General features: G+C 43.5%; 1 long non-coding RNA gene across 1 annotated transcript in view; it reads right to left on the reverse strand.

Moving 5' to 3' along the window:
* Nucleotides 1-2450: 2450 nt before the first annotated feature.
* LOC122810925 overlaps nucleotides 2451-14134 on the reverse strand; it is a 205191-nt gene continuing 193507 nt past the window's right edge. The window contains exon 2 of the long non-coding RNA XR_006366155.1: nucleotides 2451-2771. This is a non-coding gene — a long non-coding RNA (uncharacterized LOC122810925). The remainder of the gene's footprint in view (nucleotides 2772-14134) is intronic.

Genomic DNA, 14134 nt, shown 5'->3' on the forward strand with positions numbered 1-14134 from the left:
GCGGAACCAGAGCCAAGTCATTGTGTCTGTCCTGTGGAAGTGGTTGTAGTTGAATCTGTGACAGCACTTCTCTGGTTGGCAGGTTGCCACTGACGTCCCCTGTAGGCACCCCTAGATTGACCTCTGCCTCTTGGGCGTCTATTTCTGCCTCTCTGTGCTCTGGAGGTGTCTGGAAAGGACCAATTCTTCGAAGGCCAACTTCTGCTAAACCTCGGAGGTTGGACCTGTAAGAAATCCTTGACTGTTTGGACAGATTTTGCTTTTTCTTCCACTTTCTTTAGAACCTCCTGTGCAAGGGAGCCAAACAAACTTTGTTTCTCCATAGGAGCACCTAGGAGTTTTGACTTAACATGGTCTGGTAAGGATTGTTCTTTTAACCAGGCATGCCTTCGAAACACTGCTCCAGTCATAGCTGATCTAAAGGAAGCCTCCAGTGCATCATAGCCACATTTTAAGAAATGATTACTGACCTGCTGAGAGTTATGTACCAAATCCTGAAGGGACTTGCGGTCTATAGGTTCAGGAGAGGACAGTTTTTTATTTAGCTGGTCTAACAAAAATTCCTGGTACTGAATCATGTGAAATTGACAGTTTAAGGCCCTGGCCGAAAGAGTAGCAGAAGTATAAACCTTTTTACCCCATCTCTAATGCTCTAGATTCCCTTTCAGAGGGAAGAGGGTTTTTGGCAGAGGCAGCTGCCACACCTTTAGGGCCCTGTGAAATGGTTTCTGGGTCTGCAACAGGAGCCTTATACAAGTGGTAGTGTGTGTCCAGGACCCTGTAATATCTGTCAGGCTTGGCAGGGGCCGGAGGAAGAGAATCAGGGGCAGTACAGGCATCATTATATGCATCATCAACAACTGATAGTACTGGAGGAATGGCTAAAGGCCTATGCTGTGGTAAGTGTAAAAAAGTCCTTGGCCTTTTCCTTGAATATGAAAAATCCTGGCCCTGCCATTGGAAGTGTTCCCTCATAGCATGTAGGGTTTACCCAAAAGAACATTCTTCAGGAGGAGAAGCAGAAGGAATGGAGTCTTCTGCATCAGAATCCTCATAAGGAGAATATGGGCCTTCCTGATGGTCTGAAATATCTGAGTCATCCGAGGAATAGTCTGTAGAGACAGGTTCCGGGGGTTCAATCCTAGACCTCTTATCTGGAGGGGGTTGAGAGGCCCTGTCTGGGTGAGGTTGTGATCCCCTGATCAAAGAAATAAGATCCTCAGCCAGGCTGAGTATTTGGGAACTAGAGGTAGGCCTGTGTGAGGGAGTTTTAGCAGGTAAGGACTTAGAAGATTTAGCTGCTTTAGCCCTGGAAAAGGCCTTGATAGACATAGAAGCGGGGGGTCTAGCAGCCCCACGTGCAGGGGTAGAAATGTCTAAAGGAATAGTGTCTGACAAATCCTGGGTGCCTGCTTCTGTAGCAGTAATTTCAGTAGCAGATTCAGCCATGCTCTGTGAGGCCTCGGTTATCGGAGGCATGCTTTTGGCCGAAGGAAGAATCGAGGGCTCTGTTTCAGCCGAAACCGAGACACTCGCGGTTGGCCTAACCGTGGTTTCAGCCGAAACCGCGGACCGCGAGTGTCGGTCCTTTTCCTTGCGCTTTTTAGCTAATTGTGTAGTCGGAGTCTCCGACGGCATTTTGTATGCAAAAGCGGGACCAAAAAACTCCTCTGCAAACTCTGACAGACGTCTAAGCGTCAGTCGGTTGAAGGAAGCACAGGCTAGACAAGCCGATACGTCGTGGTCTGGGCCTAAGCAAGGAAGGCAGTAAGAGTGGAAATCCTTATGAGGTATTTGTTTCCCACAAGTTAAACAATTATTTACTTTGTCTGACATCGGCTGAGGCAAGAAAGAGTCCCCAACGGGTACTTAGCTTTAGAAGTCTTCGGTAGTAGAAATCTCTGGATCTGACCGACCGCACTTGCGAACAGCTTCTGCTTGGGCACCGCAGCGGCAAGAAAGACTGAGGAAAATGGCGTCGGCTGATGCCTTTATACCCCAGCAGCTATGACGTCGGGTGAAGTGTGACATCAGCCGAGGCCAGACCCAGACTTTGGAATCCAGCCGACCGAAGGGCTGCCTGAGGCAGGACAACCCATATGTTAGGACTGCAGATGCATCCTTGAAGGACATCTCACTAGACCAACCCAGACCATGCAGTCAGCTTCTTTAGGAGTTGGTGGCTAGGATTCTGGGAAGTCAGAAAGTTTGGAAACTAACTTAAGTAAAACATTCAAGAAACATTACTGCAGCTGTGATGCTACAATGAACATCTGCACTATAATTTATTTACACAGACTTTTTTGCTAAGAATATAATTTCAGTTGGGATGATGGCAGTTACTGTGAATAAGAACAATCTTTATTCTTACAAAGGTGTCACTCTCTTCATTAAAGCACACAGGATAAAATAAGCAAGCCAAGTTAAAACATCTAAGCAAACGTACACAATTGTTTTCCACACTTTTTTTTTAATTTGGCATTTTTAAAATGTATAAATAGATACATGATAAAACACCTGATCCTGCAGTCACTTTAAGTACAAAATGAACACAGATAAGTCCATTTGGACAGTTAAAAACCATTAAAACCGAAGACAATTCTGTAACCATGTTAAACACAGGTTAAGCCTGACTCATAAAATCGACAAGTAAAACTTAATGACTTTTAAAAACGTTGATCCTTGAATTGAGTCATGTCTTCAAATTCCCTTTAAGTGTAGTCTGAACAATTTTAATTTGTTCAGTTGACAGTCACGAGCTGGTTGTCATCCTGAAATAAAAGCACAAGAGAAAGGTATCAGTGTAATGTGCTCTGCTGTTAAAATAACACCAACATTCCAATGTGAGCAAATGGGCGCGCGCGCACACACACACACACACACACACACACACACACACACACATAATTTGGTGCATCACCAATTCACTTACAGCAGTTGCTTAGAATAGGACAGGAAACTGTATCAGCTGGTGAAAACTCATACAGACATAAGAAAGTACAGTTGTGTACACCTACCATAAATGTAGATGTTCGAGTGTCTTCACTGTTGCAGTCATAACAGTAGGGTGCTCCTGCTGGCAGGCAGCCCGAGGTCGGCCAGAATTCCAAAGTCTGGGTCTGGAGTCAGCTGTACCAGCAAGTACCCTGACGTCAGAACGTAGAGGTATAAAGCTGACAGCCGACGCCATCTTCTCCAGCCTTTCTTGCCCCAGATGTCAGAAGCCCCCAACAAAGAAACCAAAAGGTGTCCAAATAGAAACACAAATACACCACAAAGGAAGTGGAAGAGAGACCAAGTGAAAAATAGAGGGGATTGGTGGGAGGGAAACACCGACTGCAACAGTGAAGACACTCTAACATCTACATTTATGGTAGGTGTACACAACTGTACTATGTTCTTAGTGTTTCACTGTTGCAGTCATAACTGTAGGGTAGAATCCCAAAGCTGTGAATGAGGGAGGAGGTTATGCAGAAGGGGCAGCTAGAAGGCCCTGCAAAACAGCAGAGGCAAAGCCTGCCCTAGACTTAGAATACAAAGGGAGATTATAGTGCTTAGAAAAGTATGCACTGAACTCCAAGTGGCAGCTTCCAAAATGTCCTTGGTAGGAACTCCTCTGAGAAAAGCTGCTGAAGTGGCAGCTGCTCTAGTAGAATGACTTCTAACAATACCTGGAATCTGTTTCCCATAGTGAGAGTAACAAAACCTTATTCCATGAGCAATCCATTTGGAAATAGTTTGTTTAGAAATAGCCTTACCTAGAGAACTGGAGGCATAAGAGATAAGCAATTGATCAGATTTTCTGAAATCTTTAGTTTTGTCCAGGTAAAATCGTAGTTGTCTGTGTACGTCCAATGAATGTAAGATCCTTTCCCCTTTATTTTGAGGATTTGGAAAGAAGGTAGGAAGGTGAATAGTCTGATTTAGAGCCACTTTAGAAATCACCTTAGGCATAAATGTAGGATTGGTCCTCAAGGAAACTCTGTCTTGGTGGAAGATAAGATATGGTTCCACAGCCATGAGAGATTGTAACTCTGAAACCCTTCTAGCAGAAGTCAATGCTAATAAAATAGCTGTTTTCCAGGATAACAACTTGATATCCAAAGCCGCAGCAGGCTCAAAAGGAGGCAAAGTAAGTTTCTCCAAGACATAATTAAGATCCCAAGCAGGAACAGGAGGAGTTCTGGGAGGTCTTAAATTCTTAGCTCCTCCCAAAAATTGTCTCACCAGCTGGTGAGAAAAGATGGGAGGATCAGTGTTGAAATGAGCCAAGATAGCAGAAGCATGGATTTTGATGGAGGAAAAGGAGAGGCCTTTAAGCAAAAGGTCTGAGAGGTAAAGTAAAATGGAAGAAATATCAGGCAAAAGAGGATCTGAACCTCGATCCTGCATCCAAATACAAAATCTTTTCCATTTAGAAGCATAAGATTTTCTAGTGCTAGGCTGCCTAGCTTCTAAAAGAACATCCAAAACTTGTTTGGGAAGAGAAGAAGAAATCAAAGGCCCTTGTAGAGCCAAGCTGCCAGGCATAGAGTCTTGATTTGAGAGTGTAGCATCTGACCCTGATGCTGGGACAGAAGAGAAGGGATCAGAGGTAGAATCCATGGAGGTTCCAAGAATAGGTGTTTCAAAGTTGGATACCAAAACTGCCTTGGCCAATTTGGAGCTATCAAAATGATCATCTTTGGTTTGTCCTGTTTTATTTTCAGTAACACCCGAGGCAGAAGAGGAAGAGGAGGGAAGGCATATCCCGAAAGATTCCTCCAGCTGAATGACAGGGCATCCACTTTCCACGCTGTTTTGTGGAAGGACCTGGTGCAAAAGAGAGGCAACTGATGATTGAGATGGGATGTAAACAGATCTATCTGAGGACAACCCCAAACTGCAGTAATCCTGCTGAACAAGTTGGGGTCCAGCATCCATTCGTGAGGATCCAACAGGTTTCTGCTTAGGCTGTCTGCTAAGAGGTTCTGTTTTCCTGGAATGAATTGAGCTTGAAGATGAAGATTCAGATTTAGAGCTGTGTCCCATAAACTCATGGCTAGTCTGCAAAGGGGGTAAGAGTGAGAGCCCCCTTGCTTATGTACCACATGACTGTGGTATTGTCTGTACGAATCAGAAGAGGCCCTGGTTGCAAAAGATTCTGGAAGGCTAGAAGAGTATTTTGGACTGCCAACATTTCCTTCAAGTTGATGTGCCAAGGAAGATGCTTCTTTGTCCAAGAGCCCTGCTGGCAAATGTCTAGAAAATGAGCTCCCCAAGCATAACCCGAAGCGTCCGTGGTTATGATCTGAGAAGGTTGAGGCAGACGAAAGGGATTCCCTTTGTTTAAAGCACAAGCCCTGGACCACCAAAGGAACTCTTTTTGGAGGCAGGGAATCAGTGGAATCGTTGTGTCCAGACTGTGGTAATGCTGTGACCATACACTCTTTAGGTACCATTGAAGTTCTCATATGAAGCCTTGCATTTGGAATCAACAGGATGCAAGAAGCCATGTAGCCCAATGCCTGCAGGAATTTCCTTGCAGTGAGCTGAGTTAAAGTAGCCAAGGTCTTGAAAATTGAGGCCAGTTGTAATTGTTTTTATGGAGTGAGGAAGGCCCTTTGCAAGCTTGTGTTTAGAAGAGCTCCTAAAAAAATCATTTGCTGAGAGGGGATCAGATGTGACTTTTTTGTGTTCACTGAAAATCCCAGAAGTAGGAGAAGACGTTGAACTGCAGATGTTGAAGTAGAAGGTCTTTGCTGTCCGCCTGAATAAGGCAGTCGTCCAGATAGGGGTAAATTTGAATCCCTTGGAGTCTGCAATAAGCTACTACTGGAGCCAGACACTTGGTAAAGACTCTGGGCACAGTAGATAAGCCAAAGGGCAGTACAGAGAATTGAAAATGCCTCAAACCTGCCTTGAATCTGAGGTATTTTCTGCGTTCCTGCCTGATGGGGATGTGCAAGTAGGCTTCCTTTAAGTCCAATGTCACCATCCAAGCATCCTGGGAGAGCAATGGAAGAAGTTGTTGTAGAGTAAGCATCTTGAATTTTGGAATTTCCAGATAGGTGTTCAATACTGAAAGGTCCAGAATAGGTCTCCATGAGTTTTGTTTTCTTGGGACCAGAAATAGTCTTGAGTAAAAACCTTTTCCCATTTCTGAAAGTGGAACAGGTTCTATAGCTCTCATGGCCAATAAAGCGTCCACTTGATTTAAGGCCTCTAACCATTGATGTTTTGGCAGATCTGGCCAACCAAAAGACCTTGGTAGAGTATGAAAGTGGAACTTGTAACCTCTTAAAATCACGTCTAAAACCCATTTGTCTTGGGTAATATGTGTCTAATTTTGGTAGAAAAGAGAAAGTTTTCCTCCGAGGGGGGCTTCCAGGCAAGGAGGACCTGTAGCCCAACAGAGGGAGTCATTGGGTCTGCTTCCTTTTTGATTGAGATCCCTCTTCTCCCCTTCTAGGTGATGAAGCAGTCCATTGTCTGGACCTGTAAGAGGTCTGAGCCCGACCTCTGGAGCATCTATATCTTCCCCTTTGAGGCCTGTCAGACGTGGGAAAGGACCAATTTTTGGAGTGACAATTTCTGGAAAATCTAGGAGGCTGAACTTGTAAGAAATCTTTAACAGTCTGCATAGATTTCGCTTTATCTTCCATCTTTTTAATAACCTCCTCAGCCTTAGACCCAAACAAAACATCATGCTGAACAGGGGCATCTAACAATTTAGCCTTAACTTGCTCAGGTAAATTCTGCTCTCGAAGCCAAGCATGTCTCCTGATAACAGTACCAGAGGCTGCGGCCCTGCAAGAAGCCTCCAAGGCATCAAAACAACAATGTAAACTATGTTTGCTAACTTGTTCAGTTGCATGCAATACATCCTGTAATTCCTTGTCCTCTGCACATGCAGGAAAGGTAGAAAGTTTTTGCTTTAAAACAGACAAAAGAAATTGCTGATACTTGAACATATGAAACTGGCAATTTAAAGCTCTAATAGAAAGAGTAGCAGAAGTATACACCTTTTTGCCCCATCTGTCCAAGGCACGAGAATCCTTTTCAGAGGGAATAGGATTTTTAGATGAAGCGGCCTTAGCAGCCTTGGAACCCTGAGAAATAGTTTCAGGATCTGCAGAAGGGTTCTTGTACAAAAATTGATGGGAATCAGGGACCCTGTAAAATCTATCCGGCTTAGAAGGAGCAGGCGGAAAGGAATCAGGATTCAGGTTCTGTTCAGAGAAAGCATCATCCACAATATCAAGAACAGGAGGAATAGCCAAAGGTCTGTGTTGAGGGAGAAGGAGAAACTCCCTAAGTCTCTTCTTGGTAGCGGAATAATCCTGACCTTCAAAATGAAAATGCTCTCTCATCTCATGCAAAGTTTCCCCAAAAGAAAAATCTTCAGGGGGAGAAGCAGAGGGAATAGAGTCCTCTGCATCAGAATCCTCATAGGGAGGAAAAGAATAATCCTGGTCAGAGGAAGAGACTGAAGACACAGAAGCCTGATCAGAGGAATCCAAAGGAATATCCTGCCTAGGCCTTTTTTCAGGAGGAGGGTGAGAGCCCCTAGTCATAGTAAGCAAATCTTCAGCCATTCTTAATAATTGCTTCTGGGTCTTGGGAGCTGAATCCGAAGAAACTTGAGAAGAAACCCTTGGCTTAACATGGGGTCTTTGACTTTGCCTTTGTCTTTGTAGTAATAGTGATATGAGAAGGCCTGAAAACCCCTTCAGAAGCTGGTACCTGCACAGCGGTTCTGGACCCATCTGAAGGAGCGATGTCCGAAGGTCCTGCAGCAGCTAAAATACTGGGGCTAGTTGGCTCCCCATGGGTGTCCGTGTCGGCCATCGGTTCCGAAGTGATGACCGCCGAACCTGGCTCTGGCTGCAAAGTATCCTGTTTGGACCTCGGAGGCCTATCCTTGTCCTTGCGTTTCTTGTGAATTCCGGTTGCTGGTAAAGTATCCAACGACATCCTATAATTGAACCATCTACCAAAATAATTCAAGGCCCAATCGTACCTACGCTTAATAGTGCGAGAATTAAACCTGGCACAAAACCGACAGCAAGAAACGTCGTGGTCAGGGCCCAAGCAAGGAAGACAGTAAGAGTGGAAATCTTTATGAGGTATTTTTCCCACATGATATACAATTATTAACTTTTTCTGACATCGGAGGAGCAAGAAAAAAGTTTCCCCAACGGGGTACTTAGCTTGAGAAGAGAAGACGATGACTTCGGACCGACGACAATCAAAGCACGTTGTCCGGAATCCGCCAACCAACAACTTGCGAGCTGCTTTCCACCGCACGGCAAGAAAGACTGGAGAAGATGGCGTCGGCTGTCAGCTTTATACCTCTACATTCTGACGTCAGGGTACTTGCTGGTACAGCCGACGCTGGACCCAGACTTTGGAATTCTGGCCGACCTCGGGCTGCCTGCCAGCAGGAGCACCCTACAGTTATGACTGCAACAGTGAAACACGAAGAACATCATGTAAACTCCACAAAGACATCACCACAGCAGCTCTAATGGTCATGCCACTCAGATTAATTTTAAATAGAAAAGAATCCGGAAATAAAAGCCAGATCTAAAACAAAGAAATTAGAAGAGTTTAATGAAAATGCTATATAACAATACATGATCATACTAAACACCACAGAAAGGCAAAGGGAGGAGAAGAAATGCAATAATGTAATATATTGCTTATGAGCTTCTTCCTGTAACCCAGGATACAATGTTTGACTTCGGTTCCCTCCATTTGCCTACTGTGCTACTCTGAGCATGTCACTTAAAGGACAATGGGATTCTATTATTAAATGCTCAACTTCTCTATCCTTTTTCTCCCTATTTACTGTCCCTGCTATGAATAAACAATACAGTAGCATTTAAAAGATTTTAAATAAACTGCTTCTCTCCACTAGAACAGTACCTTACTGTACTGTGGTGGTTTCACTTTCAAAAACATTTATCCTGCCCTGGAAAAGCTTGCTGCAGTCTCCATTTCAATGATGTCAAGGTAGTTTCCTGGCCATTTCCCACCCCAAACTGACATCACCATGACCTTCCTAAAAACCCACCCATGCTGTGATGTCACAGCTCCCTGGTCCTTCCCCTACTCATTACATAAAGTAAAGGCTAGAACAAGGAAATAGTACACAAGTCAAGTCTCCTGCTGTTAGCTGTCAATCACAGCAGGTAACATCTCAAATTACCCTTAACACTTTGACAGTTAGGGAAGTTGGGTGTGAAGGCAGATGGTAGAGGAGTCGAAGTAGTACAATTCAGGCTTCACAAAAGACTGCAATTTAGTAAAAAGCACTTTGAAAGTCTGTTCTGTGGTATTTGCACTGCTTGTGTTTTAAGTAGTCATTGAAAGGCATGAAATGTTACTTAAACTGACTGAAAGATAGCAGTGTATGCATATAAAAATCAATGCAGTGACTGGAGCTTTCGGAAGAAAGAGGCCTGTGTGATGTAATTTTTTTTTTTTTTTTTACACAGACAAGCACTACATTGTGGGACACCTAAAGGCAGACTAAACGATCAGGATCAATGAGATTCTACACCTCATGTGGTCAGACTCAGAAATTACATATAAAATATTTAAAAACCTGTAAATAGTCCCAGAGTGGTGTTAAAATGTAGGAAACCAAACCATGATGAAATAAACATGTTTGAGTCTGTGGGTGTGGTTCTCCTTTAACCAGAGACACTGCTCATGTGTCACCCCTAAAAAGGGGCACTTATGTCCAGTGGGATATTCCAATTAACAAATGTATATAAAACAAAAAAAAACTGGCAAAAGGAGTTCACCAATTTCCACATGAAAAGATTCTGGGGAAAAAGAGGCACAAGGTATCCAACAATAGTTAGACTAAACAGGAGAGTCAGAAGAACTTGTGAAATGCTCACCATAAAGTACACCTGTGTCAATATACTCAACATAACAGCATATGTCCACACAGGTTTATTGTTGCACTGTAATTCATTATACATGGGAATTAAACAAGCAGATGGCCATCTTGCATTTATTTATTAGTATTTGTTTACCGGGAAGGTCTGCCTGGGTAAGTTAAAGTTACCCCAGGGGAAAAAAGCTCCAATAAACACAATGCAATAAAAATATCAAACAGTGAATATTATACATCAATAGTGTTGGACAAAGGAAATCTACATATTGTCAAACTGAAAGTGCAGGTATATACTGACATGGGGAAAACAGTGTTGCGGTAATCGTGGCTCTTAAAGTGAAAAATAAAGGATGTGTTGAAACTGCAAGATATATAGGAACACATTAATCCTTTGTAAGAACATGAAAATGATTAGTTATGTACTTACCATAACTTGGTATTTGTGTTGTCCTTTTCTCATTCTGCTTCACGTATGGGTCTCTGATCCAAACCTTGGATCCGGTTCGGCCACCTCCCACACAAACTTCTAGGTTCAAACTCCTCCCCTACCCATAATCCTCTATATACAGCCCAACCTCCTCAGATTGCATTTGCTGTCCCCAAAGCCAAGGAAGAAAGGAAAGATAACCAGGAGCTCAACCTGTAACCATGGTTCCAACAAAGGCTATTTAGATCCTCTAGAAGCAAATCCAAAAGGAGGGGGATGGTTGGGCAGGAAGGTGAAGCAGCACAAGAACAAGGCAACACGGATACCAAGTTATGTTAAGTACATGACTAACCAATCGGATGCAGTCCTCCTCATTCTGCTTCACTTATGGGCCAGATCCCCCAGCTACATGATTACTTGGGCGGCCTCAGGGAAACACCAAAGGAATCCTGCTCCTGGACACAGCATCCAATTTATTGTGGGACACAAAAGTGTGGGACCATGTGGTTGCAGCACAAATCTCATCAATGAGGATCCTAGAAGAAAAGGCAGCAGACAGCAACAGATCTTTTTGAATGGGCCTTTGGAGAACCTGGCAACTGCCAACCATTCTTGTCATAAAAGAAAGCAATACAGTTACTAATCCACTGTGCAACTGTCACTTTGGAAACAGCTTGATCCCTACGATTAGGGGAAAAGAAAACAAATAACTGGTCTGACTTCCTGAAGTGCTTAGTCCTTATAGCTGTAGAACCAAAGCTGCCTTTGAACATGCAGAGAACGCAGAAGGTATTCTCCTTTGTTACAGTAACTGGGAAAGAACACTGGCAATTTAATATATTGGTTAATATACTGGATGATGTGGCCAACTTTGGCATGAAGGATTAGTACAAAGAGACACCCTATTGTAGTGGAAAATTATGCAAGGATGCTTGGAAGAAAGGGCTTGCAACTCAGAAACCCTTTTCGCTAACGTAATGGCAACCAGAAAGACAGATTTCCATGATAAAAATTAAGTCACAATCCTTAGCAAGCTCAAAGGGACTCTGGGTTAAGGCTTGCAAAATCAGAGCAAGATCCTGCAGGGGCATAGGATCTTTAGTAGGAACCCTCAAGAGAAAAATACCCTTCATGAAGGCTTTACACAATCTAGCAGAAGCAATCAATCCAGAAGGCAATCCTGAATAAAAGTTGGAGGTAGCTGCTAACTGGAGTTTAATGGCAGCAAAACTAGAACTTTGCTTAAATAAGGACTCCAAGAATGACAGAATAGAGGGAATCGGAGTTGAAAAGGGATCAGTGTTATTACTGACTGCCCAGATAGAAAATCTCTTCCACTTACTCTTGTAAACCTTCTTGGTAGATTGTTTCTGAGAGGCCAAAAGGATAGCTTTGACCAGAGGGGAAAACTTGGGCCCTCAGCAATCATGGGAAGTGGAGAAAAGTACAGTTGTGTACACTTACCATAAATGTAGATGTTAGAGTGTATTCACTGTTGAAGTAATCATATTTGGGTTATCTGCTTGCAGTAGCTCTCAGTTGGCCTGATTATCAAAGTCTTGGGTCCTGCGTCAGTTGCTGTCATCTTCCGTGATGTCAGGTAGTCAGTGATATAATGCAAGCAGCAGACGCCATTACATCAGTTTTCTTGCCCCAGATATCAGGTGCCCCCCTTAATGGGAAGCAATTAAATATATATATATATATATATATATATATATATATATATATATATATATATATATATATATATATATATACACACACACACACACACACACACACACACACATGGATCTAGGACGTTTGCTCGACTGAGCAAACGTTCAAATCCATAAAACCCGAACACACTAACGAAAGCACTTATCGAAAAAGCGCTTTTGTTAAAGCGTGTGACAAAAAAAAGCACTTCATTTACATTTTAGCAGGGGGGCTTTGCCCAGCTGCACCCTCCATGTGGGGGGCTGTGCCCCCCACACCCCCCTACTTTAATATTCTCCCTCTGAGACTGCACTACAGTCGGGAAAAGTGAAATTTCCCTTACCCGCACCATAGTACAGCCTCGGCAACAGTCATACTTATGCAAAAGTGCTGCTTCAGTGAATAGGACTTTCGCGTAAGTATGCCCGGCCGTTTCGATTTCGGTCGTTTGCTCAGTTGAGCAAACATCCTAGATCCATATTTATATATATATATATATATATATATATATATATATATATATATATATATATATAGATATATATACACATATACATACACACACACGCACACACACACAAGGTTATACCTCCAATAGAAAAGCAAATACACCAAAAAGCTTTTGAGTACAGTAAAGGAGAATAGAGGTATAGCCATAAGTAGTCAGGGGGCTGGAGGGAGGGTAACCAGGACTGCAACAGTGAATACACTCGAACATCTACATTTATGGTAAGAGTACACAACTGAACTATGTTCTTTGCATTTCACTGTTGCAGTCATCACATTTGGGTAGATTCCCAAAGCTAAGGATGGAAGGAGGAATTTAGATAGCATTAGGACCAGCTGTAAGACCCTGCAAGACTGCAGTGGCAAAGTCAGCTCTGGATTTAGAGAAAATTGGCAAATGGTGATGCTTGGTGAAAGTATGTACAGACCTCCAGGTAGCAGATTCTAGGATGTCTCTGGTAGGGACACCTCTGAGAAAGGCTATAGAGGTAGATGCAGCCCTGGTTGAATGGGGTCTAATCCCTTGTGGGATAGGTTTTCCATGGTGCTTATAGCAGAAATGAATGCAATGGCCTATCCATTTAGAAACAGTTTGCTTTGAAATAGCCTTCCCCTCTGCCCCTGCAGCAAAAGCCACCAGCAGTTCAGATTTCCTTTGAGGTTTAGTCCTGTCCAAGTAAAATTGTCTGTGCACATCTAAGGAGTGCTGTATCCATTCCCCTTTGCTCTGTGGATTAGAAAAGAAGGTTGGCAAATGAATAGACCGATTAAGAGCCACACTGGATACCACCTTGGGCATGAAAGAGGGATTGGTCCTGAGGGACACCCTGTTTGCATGAAAGATGATGAAAGGCTCCACTGTCATAAGGGCCTGTAATTCAGATGCCTTTCTTGCTGAAGTGACTGCTAAAAGGAAAGCTGTTTTCCAAGAAAGGAATTTTAACTCTGCAGTTGCAGCTGGCTCAAAAGGAGGAAGAGCGAGGTTTTCCAATATAAAATTAAGGTCCCAGGCTGGAGTTGGGGCTCTCCTGGGTGGTCAAGTTTTTGGCCCCTCTGAGGAACTGCTTGAGCAGTGGGTGAAAAAAGAGGGGTGGATCTGTGTTGTAATGAGCTGAAATGGCTGAGGCGTGAATTTTGATGGAGGAAAAGGAAAGGCCCTTGTGAAGCATCTCAGTTAAGTATTGAAGAATTTGAGGTAAACTGGGCACTGCTGTGGCCATCCCTTGAGTTTGGTTCCAGTCACAGAATCATTTCCATTTCTCAGCATAAGATTTTCTAGTACTAGGCCTCCTTGCCTCCAAAATAACACCCAACACTTGTTTACTGAGAGATGGTAACAGAGAGCTTAGGTAATTAGCCAGGCTGCCAGCTTCAGGGTTTGAAGCTGGGGGTGCAGAATCCGGCTCTCCTGCTGAGACAGCAGGGTAGGGGTCTGAGATAGGTGCCATGGGGCCAGCTGTGACACTGCACAAGAGGGGGTACCCAGTGTTGGTGTGGCCAGTCTGGTGCAATCAGTATCATCCTTGGTTTGTCCTGTTTCATCTTTAGTAGTACTTTGGAGAGGAGAGGCAGAGGAGGAAAGGCATAAACTGATAGATTTTTCCAGC

This window comes from Protopterus annectens, chromosome 9.part0, assembly GCF_019279795.1.
Source record: "Protopterus annectens isolate FY-2018-M chromosome 9.part0, PAN1.0, whole genome shotgun sequence".
In the NCBI taxonomy this organism is placed as follows: Eukaryota; Metazoa; Chordata; order Ceratodontiformes; family Protopteridae; genus Protopterus; species Protopterus annectens.